Below are 9,983 nucleotides of genomic sequence, written 5' to 3'. Positions count from 1 at the left end.
GCCTTGTCTTCCCTGCCTCCTAAACCCTGCATTTTAACTGTACTGTAACTTATCTCTTTTGCTTTTATTAATGTTTTTATGTTTTAACCTTCAGCCTCTCGGCTCGTGCCTGCTATGCCTGGTATCATTGGTTAGTTATGTCTCCCACCTGTTAGTATATTCCATTTGTACTTATTTTATTATTTTATTTACTTGTATTTATTACTGCTCTTATTTGGTTTCTGTGAAGCACTTTGGCATACACCTTGTTTTTAAATGTGCTATATCAATAAAATTGTATTGTATTGTATTGTACTCCCAGTAAGCTCTCAACCTTGATTACAAGTACTTATTTTACCCTTTGATGTTATGAACATTTTCATTTGTCTGATTTAAATACTGAAAATTTCTCTAACTCTTGTCTCTCAGACTGAGATGGAGCTGTGGTTTCTTGCTTTTCCTCTGATGGTTTTTGCTCAACCTGCAGGGATGATTTCACACTGTGGGAACTCTGAGAACAGGAGCAGTAGTAGATGGCTGAATGAATGACGTTAACTGTTTTTAGCTCCAACACCCAGCTTTTCTGTTTTACCACAGCAGAGAAATCATTCTGCTGAGGGTGGTTGTAGTCTGAAGTGATCGCACCAGTGCGTCTGTTAATACCAATAATCACTCTGATTTTGTCACTGTCTTTCTTCTGATACCAGTACACAGCTGCAGTGCTGCACTGGTCAGTTCCCCCACAGCTGAAGGAGACACTTTCTCCAGCTCTCCTGGTCAGAGTCAAATCATTTTGTATCAGCTCTGTGGCCATGGTAAACAGCGCTGCAGAGACACACACAGGTTAGTATGTCAACGTTTGTTACAGATGGTGTCTTCTTGTTTGAATAAAACCACTCACCTGAGCTCAGGCAGCACAGAGCAGCAGCTTGGAGGAAACACATTGTGTGCAGTGATGTTTCTTCAGCTGAATCTGAAGAGAAGTGGCACTGTGACAGAGCAGAGGCCAAACAAGTATTAATAAGATACTGTTTGAAATCACGTGACGAGGCTCACGTGATTTCAAACGGGTCCTCAAACCACCCTGCAGCTGAAGATCATACAGCTGCTGATTAACAAGTGATGCCATCTTGTAGTTTTTCCACTGAATTTGAGGTGTGAAGAAGAATAATCATCAGTGTGAAAGTCTGAAAACTGCTTGTTTAGCCATGCGTGTAAACTACAGTGTCATAGAAAACATTTCTTCACACTATAACAACACAATAACATGTTTGTAAAAGATGTTTCAGCTCCGCTTTTTGTGTTCTTCACACATATGGATAATCTTTCCTGCATTAGTGATCTCTCTTCTGCCGATCTCTCTGTGGATTATTAGAGGTGATTGATTTAATTTGAGGTGATTTCAGGACTTCTGAAATGTGTAACTTTGAAATCTTATCATTAAAACCATCAACACTTAGTTTCTTTTTCTTCCTTTCTGTTAAGATAATAAGCAATTAGAATGTAAACCACTTTTATTTAGTGCAAACATACTAGACCAGAAAACTTCCCACTGAGCTCTCAGCCTTCATTACAAATTGTCATTTCACTGTTTGCTGATATAAAGATTTCAATTTGTGTGATTTAAATGCTGAAATTTCTGTAACTCTGTTCTTGTGTCTCAGACTGAGATGGAGGTGACATATGTGAATGTGGGTTGTGGTTTCTTGCTTTTGCTCTGATGGTTTTTGTTCAGCCTGCAGGGATCATTTGTCACTGTGAGAACTTTTAGAGCAACAGCAGTAGTAGGTGGCTGAATGAACGTCTTTAACTTTCTTTATCTCCAACTCCCAGCCGTCCTGTTTCTTTACAGCTGAGAAATCTTCTTCCTCGGGGTGGTTGTAGACTTTAGTAATTGCACCATTTTTCGTGCTGATAGAAAGAAGCATTCTGAATGAATCTCTGGTGTCTCTCTTCTGGTACCAGTATACAACTGCAGTGCTGCACTGGTCAGTTCCCCCACAGCTGAAGGAGACACTTTCTCCAGGTCTCCTGGTCAGAGTTAAATCACTCTGTATCAGCTCTTCAGCCATAGTAACCATCACTGTGGAGACACAGACAGGTTAGTATGGCAGTTTGGTACTGATGTTGTGCTCTTGTTTGAATAAAATCACTCACCTGAACACAGACAGCACAGAGCAGCAGCTGGGAGGAAAAGCATTGTGTGCAGTGATGGTTTCTCTGGTGAACCAGGAGAGAAGTAGAGCTCCAATGCAGCTGAGGCCAAACAAGGATGACTTATAAAATCATACAAGTACCACGTGGTTTCTAACAGATCCTCAAACCTCTCGTTAGCTCCAGCAGCTGACGGATTACAGATAAGACTGCTACTGATCCACACTGAAGCTTCTGTGTGGTTTTAAACTGGTCTGAATTTTATTATTGTTTTTTTTTATTATTGTTATCCTGCAGATAAGGTGGAGACACTATTTACATTATAAGAAAAATAAGAATAGTCTCCTTTTAGGAGTTTGAGGATTGATTGATGGTGATTTATCCCCATCTGCTGGTGAAAAGACTGCATTAAGTATCATCTTAACACTTCAATAATCACAGAGAAGCTTCATTATATTACTAAAATTATTCGTCCAATTGACTTCAAACACATATGAACTCAAGTAACACTCCATTCTTAATCCATAGGATTTAATATAATGTCTGCCCACCCTTTGTGGCTATAACAGGTTCATCTCTTAATGGAAGACTTTCCAAAAGAAGGCATCCCAACACTGTCCGCACAAAGAACATGAAATATGAAATTGTCCAAAATGTTTTGGTATGTGCTAGGTTTATGTTGGCACAAACCTATTCCCCAGTCACTCTCAGTCAGCTCCCCCGTAGCACTGCTCTTTATTGTGGTTACATGAGTATACATAGGTTCATTAACATATGACATCTCAACCAGGCATACATGTGAACAAAGAGTACCGTCTGTGTGTACGTGTAGGTATGCGTGGGTGTGTGTGTGTGTGTGTGTGTATGTGGGTCAAAATATGACCCTGCGAACGACTCCCCACAGCTGGTACTAGGAGCCCAGCGGACCACCTAAACAAAAGGCACTTATACTTAAACAGATACAGAGTAGGTGTCCTCCTATACTATAAATCAGAAAGAGAAGATACGACCTCTCTCATGTCCTATGGATGTGTGTGTATGCCAGAGCACTCTGGAATGCACACAGAGTCTTTGCAGACTACTAAGGATGAGACATTCTATCAATATGCAATTGATTATATATCTCTAAGCATATATGATTATATGTTTATAAGCATAAATGACAATCCAACAATAAAACTCTGACAGTATGCTGCAGGATTAAGAGCTCCTTTCACTGGAGCTAAGGGGAACAAACGGCTGAAAAGCAACCCCACACCATAATCATCCCTCCAGCAAACTTTACACTTGGCACAAGCAGGATTTGTGCAACACCTGACTTCACTAGGTGTTACAGGTAGAAGTCACGCAGACGTCACTGTGGATCAGATCACCTGTGGATTATGTCCTCTGAAGCCTCCCATTGATTGCTTGTATGTTGTTGTTGGGTTTTTTTGTGGCATATGTTTAATTATTTTACTTGGTAGTAAACAATAGTGATGGGCAAAGTGAGGTTTCGTGAAACACTGAAGCATTTGTGCTGGAATCGTGTTGAGGCCTCGAAACAATCTTAACGTCATGGTCCTGGGTTGGTGACCCAGTGTTTTGTGTTTTGAATTATTAATCGTCTTTGCTTTCATTATTATTTAGAATTTATAGTCTCTTGGTTTCTGTGCTCTTCCGGTGATCCATGTTCCCTCTGTCAGTCATGTGTTTGTTGTCTTTGTTAATGTTTTCCATTTACTTCCCCTTGGTCTCATGTTTGATTACTCCCAGCTGTGCTCTCCTCCTGTGTCTCATTCCCTCGTTATCCCTCAGTGTATTTAAGCCCTGTGTCTTCCCCTGTTTGTTTGCTGGTTTGTCTGTGTATCAACCATGACATTTCCCATGTTCATTGTGTTCTGTGGTCCCTGTCTCAGGTTTTTATGTTCCAGGTTTCTAGCTCCAGGGTTTTTTTTGTTCCTTTGTATTATTTTTGTAGGTGCTCCCAGCTTAGGTTTTTAGTTTAGTTTTGCCACGTTCTGATCTTGTTTGTTTAAACAAACAAAAGCTTGTTCACAGTTATATTCGTTGTCAGTGTCTGCACTTGGGTCCTGTCTCTCCACTCCATACATCTGCCAAGGCAGCCGTGACACTGAAACCATCTCCACAGTGACACATGCTCGCCAATTTGGAACAGCGCCTTCAGTACAACTTGAAGACGCTGTTCTGTGAAACAATGACACAGACAAACAAAACTCCAAACTAAACTACTAATTACATCAGACTGTCAGTAATTATGATTAACACATGATTTTAGAGAAATCCTAAAACATTGCAAGAAAAAAGTCAAACATGCAGAGAACAGACTGCTGTGTTCACTGTAATAACCACACAGGTTTACAGATGTTTTTTCAGCTCAGTCGGTTTGTTTCTTCCTCACAGCCCTCAAACTTTGAATGTGTTTGGTTGATTTTTAAGTTTTCTAGATGTCTGTGTCATCAGGTTTGTTCTACACACTGGCAAGAAAAGCTAGAATATATATATATTTAAATGAAAAAAGACTTAAATACTTCTTTATAAAAAGGTAACGTTTATCCCATTCTGATCAATCGTAACAGTCGATTTGACTAGAACATTTTAAAATCTTCCTCTGGTGAACGACCTCTGAACCATGAAGAAACTTCACTTCCCACTGCTGTGGATGCTGTGTGTCCTGTAACACTGCGTGATGTTTTTTTTTACTTTGAGTCTGGAGTTTGGGTCATAGTGAAGCTGCTTGTGTTGTCTATGAGATATTCTCAGCTGAAGCATCAGTGGGAATAAAAAAACAAAAAGAAATGAACTTGTTTGCCATGGAAACTGTTCAGAAGTAGATGAGCTGTATTTAATGGATGTGTCTAACATTTCTTTTAACAGTACAAATATTCTTTATGACTGCACACTATGCAAGTAACAGGTTACAGTGAGGATGACCTCACTTAATGCAGGAAATGACATTTTTTGTTAAAAGTGAAAAAAAACTACAGAGCAAATGGAGTCAGAGCTGAAAACTGTTTTTTTTTAATCCACGTGTGTAATAATTAGAAGCGGTAATATCAGAAACACTAATTCAGTAATTACAAATGACTGTGGTGCAGTGTCTGGAAGCAGCAGGTACACCACCTGTTTAAACTGGGGCACGAAAACCTCGTTCAGTCGTGGTCATGTGACCTGGTATTTTGAACCAAGCTTCCGAGCAGTGTTTTTAAACATCTGTGCTTCACCAACTCAACTCAGTCCTGGAACATTTGTTTTGAACTTCCCATCCCCAGTAAACAGGTGTGTTTACAGGTTGTAGCTGCAGAAGCCTCCTATTGGCCACGTTGCTTGCAAATTGGGCGACTCATTTCTATCGGTATGTAACTTTGATTTGTTGCCATCTTAGCATTACTTCTGTCACAATCATCTTTTTACTGTAAATGCTAATTTTACTGTGCATTACAGGAAGTCTGGGCCTGAGTGGGTGGTTTGAAAGCAGAGGTTTGCAGCAGAACCGCTACTGCTTCTCTGTGCTGCTGCTTTGCATTTTTACCTTGTTTTGCCTTCTCACTAGATCTGTTGTGCAAGTTCTTCCACTTAAAAAGATGAGAGAGGCCTTTAATTTTCATCATGGGTATACCTCAGCTATGAGAGACAAAACGAGGGGAAAAAAATCCAGAAAATCACATTGTCTGATTTTTAAGGAACTTATTTGCAAATTATGGTTCAAAATAAGTATTTGGTCAATGTCACGAAATTAATATATTGTTAGTGCTTATTTAGTGCTTATTGTTACTTGTTTTTAATATAGTTTGCTTCCAGTCTAAAAAGGGCCAACTCTGAGTAGAATCTGAGCCAAGAGTACTGACAGGAAACTGCATGCTTTTGCAGAGAACAGGAAGCGTATACGGATGTAGCTTGTAATACTTTCAGACCTGAGCTTGTGTGTCCGTGTGGTCAGGCCTCCATTTCCGGAAATGTAAAATAAAGATTATTTTTTGAGCTTGACCACTCTGAGTTCAGTCTTTCTCTGTCGCCAAAAGAATTCAAAAGAACGGAATTTAATAATTGGTGCCAGTGACCCGGATTCTTTTGCGGCTGAGAGGACAAATTCGGCTTAAGGTGGGATCTGATATGAGGCGAACAGGAGACCAGTCTAAAAAGATTTAAAGGTAAGCACAAGCCTGTTCAAAGAAAAGCAAATTGTGCAGATTGGATGAATTCTAAATTATCTGTTTGCCGAGTTGATGATCGTTACCGTTAAATTGGCTCAGTAGTGGTGAAATTAAACTAAATTATAAAATCTGTTAAGTAGATTTCGGGTGACATGTCCATGGTGATTTTGGGTAATATGTGATAAATAAAAAGTAAAGTCTGGGGAATATTTGATGAAAGCTTATTGTTGTTAATGCTGGGGTGAATTTTAAAGTTGATGTGTTAGGGGCGTGTCAGTTGTGTTACGTCAGCCAAGAAAAGAGATTAGATTAGGACATTTGGTTAAGGGATTTAATTTCCAAATGGAATATAGGGTTGGACCCGAGCATCAGATAAATAAACTGGCGGTTAGAGTCCACAGTGATGCTTCCAGATTTATTTAAATTATTTAGGACGGTAAGGGCGATCCCTAGGAGTGCACACAAGTTCAGGGGTGGGAACCAAATCTGCATGTGGGTTTCTTCATATCATATTTTCCAGAAAATTGTGCCTTCATCATTTTGCCCTTACATAATTTTATGAACCAAGCATTACAACACCAGACATGCTACAACAAATATTACAAGACATTTTTTTACCTTCTTTAAACATACAGAATAACATATTTTGGATGCAACTGCCTATTTATTATTTACAAAATAAAACACTAACCTTTGACCATAATTTTGACTTATGATAATTTTCTTTTTTCCATTTTTTTCACAAACATTTCTGACTTTCTCATGATGTCAAAAACACAATCCCCCACTAACAAATATCTCCTGTTCCCCATACAGATGGGAAACTGTTGCCCTTGTAAACAAATGTTTTCTATACTTTACCTAATTTTCTGTGTTAATAGCCCTTAAAGATGACATTTGTAAATATGTACACAACCTGGAGTAGAAATGTTCCTTAAAACATGTCGTATTAACCATGCTTTTCAGTTTCATTTCATAATCACAACACTGTTGTATGTATTTACAACTCTTTATTAATATTTTGTTCATATAAACAATACACTTTTAAAACCTGTTTAAACTATAACTTTTTCAAACCGTTGTAAACTTTTTGTAATGTGTGATCTATCATTACCGTAGATTTACATTTACAGAACACTTAACAACACACACAAATCACAAATGCTTTTCTTTCACTACTGACAATCTGTTGTTTTCTATTTCAGTAATATGCTTGCCTTTGACTTTTATCTAAACACTAACCATGGCCTTTTCCAGATCTTTATCAAATGGCCTCCACATCTGTTTCAATATGCAGGGTTTCTCCACTTTCTAACAGTAGCTCCATCTGGTTGGACATGTCAGCACTGGCAATGCCAATACAGGCACCTCAGTCGGTCTTCTTCTTTTGTCTGTCAAAACACAAGAAACTACTTAGCATTGTAACCTTTACCTTTTTTCATCCAAAAACAACTACAATATGGTAATCACACGTTCTCCCTAAATCCCCACCTCTCACACATAACACATTACATTATCTTACACAAACACTCACACACACGTATGTGTGTGTGCAACATTATACAATATATAGACTATTGTCATATTTTCACCTACAGTAACCTGGTATGTATCAACATTTCAAAACCATAATTGTAAACATTGTGTTCACATCACATTGCCATTACATGTTGATACAAACTTATAGCTTCATCATACCCCAATCTTTGTTAAAGATGTTGTGTGCAGCTCTACTCCATAGGTAGACTGTTTCACCTTTACATGAGAAACCTTTATTTGGTCTCCCACATGACACTGCTCAATAGCTGCCACGCTCCACGGTGTAACCATCCTGAAACCACACAAATTACACAACACAACATTTGTTCATTAGTAATACAAAAAGGCCACTTAGTACCAAAATCAAAGCCATGATCTAATACAATCTGCTGCTCTACCACCAATCTAAAACATGACACATTACTTTCACTGCTTTTGGTATCACACTTCAGTTGCACCATTACCTGCTTTAGCTGCAGATTTCTTATGGGAACTTCTTGTTTCCCTGAGAGCATCTTCCTCACTGCAGAACATAGTAAAGTGCATTACATATAATATCACTTACAGTGAATGTATACATCTGTGACAGCTCTTTCTTTCTTCAATACTCTGTTTATATTCTGTTATTGTTGTTTTCATGAAAATTCTACAAACACCATGTACAAAATCCTTGGATACATAATACATTTAATAATTTTCTAAAACACTTGCAACACTTGAAATGCAAATGATAAAATAATAGTGATGATCATATTCTCACAATTTAGTGTATGTTGGACAACAAAAAATATTATTTTTACTTGTAAATACATAACAACAATAATGATTTCTTTGAAAACCTAAACCAATATCAATTCTGATAGAACGACAAAGACTTACCTCCACGACCTCCCCTTGTACTGTCATAACCCCCCTGTGGTTGAGCTCATCTTCAGACTCATTACAGGGGCAGGAGGATGCAGAAGATCCCCCACTTTTGCAAAAGGATTTTCTGCAACTGTAAGGGCAGGTGCTCTGAAAATCTGGGTCCGCAGTGATATTTATCACATAAGGAGTAGCTGGGCCTCTCAGTTCATACCCCCAATCATATACGTGACCCCCTCTTGGACTTTTGAGAATTCATTTAACTTTGTTATTTTTAGTACCATCTCCCCATCAGTGATGGCTGCCAACTTTGTAATGAGTGGTTTAGCCACTCCCTCTTTCACATCCCAGGTGATCACCCTGAGCTGATCACACATTTTCAAAACCCGAATATGTAATGGTGGGGGCTGGAAATAAGGCATCTCATTCCGGTTCCCAATTAATTTAATCAAAGCCATTCTGAAAACAAACAAACAAAAAAAAACACATTAACAGGTTAACACATTTCTGCTGGATCCAGTTCTGATATAACACAGTGACACCTGTTACTTTCATGTCATCTCTTTGCATTTTGATATCAACAAACAAATTATTAACCTCGAAAACCCTAAAGATCCTGCTCAAAAACTACATCCCACAAATCACAACCGTATTTCTCCCAAAATACAAACGATCTTTACAAAATGTTGATCTCAATATAAACTTCACACTTATCAGCCTTCAGAAAAAATATACAAAAATGACAACACATGTAAGTATGTCCAACTCCAAAACCTGACTATTGTCTTTTCCTTAACTTCATTTTTTTTTGGGATAGCTGGCTGGCTTTGAAGTATGTTACAATACACAAATACACTTTACAAAAGAACAAATCATTCTACAAAGATTCTGTCACCAAAATTTATGATCAAAGTGAAACACATCAACATTACAGATACATTAATAAACAGTAAGCCAGGGATAATGCATTTACCACTCTCTCAGTTTTCTTCTGAAAAAACACAAATGCTTCTTTCAGTTTTTACATACCTCTAAATGTTTGCTACTTCAACATTTTTTTCAAGTATCACACAATGCAACACACACACACACACACACACACACACACACACACAATAAACCATGGAAATGACCAAAATACTGTCTTTGCTTTTATACTTTTCACATTCAATAACTTCATCTTCTATAACCTATTCCCTTTTTTCTGATTTAAAATTTTTAAAATTTGATTTTTCACGAGAAAAATGCACCTTCAAACCGTTTTACTCTCTATACTGAGTAAAACGGTTAGCC

At 38.0% G+C, this 9,983-nt stretch overlaps 1 long non-coding RNA gene across 1 annotated transcript; it reads right to left on the bottom strand.

Annotated features, from left to right (window-relative positions):
* Positions 1-7,343: 7,343 nt before the first annotated feature.
* LOC109201587 (uncharacterized) lies at positions 7,344-9,138 on the bottom strand. The gene is made up of 4 exons (XR_002061639.2): positions 8,706-9,138; positions 8,291-8,349; positions 7,986-8,118; positions 7,344-7,678 (listed from the first exon to the last, which is right to left on the bottom strand). It is a non-coding gene; the product is annotated as an uncharacterized LOC109201587 (long non-coding RNA).
* Between the last annotated feature and the right edge of the window lie 845 nt (positions 9,139-9,983).

This window comes from Oreochromis niloticus, linkage group LG23 (genome assembly GCF_001858045.2).
Source record: "Oreochromis niloticus isolate F11D_XX linkage group LG23, O_niloticus_UMD_NMBU, whole genome shotgun sequence".
Lineage (NCBI taxonomy): Eukaryota > Metazoa > Chordata > Actinopteri > Cichliformes > Cichlidae > Oreochromis > Oreochromis niloticus.
The sequence above is the reverse complement of the archived record's forward strand: the minus strand, read 5'-3'. Positions and strand labels throughout refer to the sequence as shown.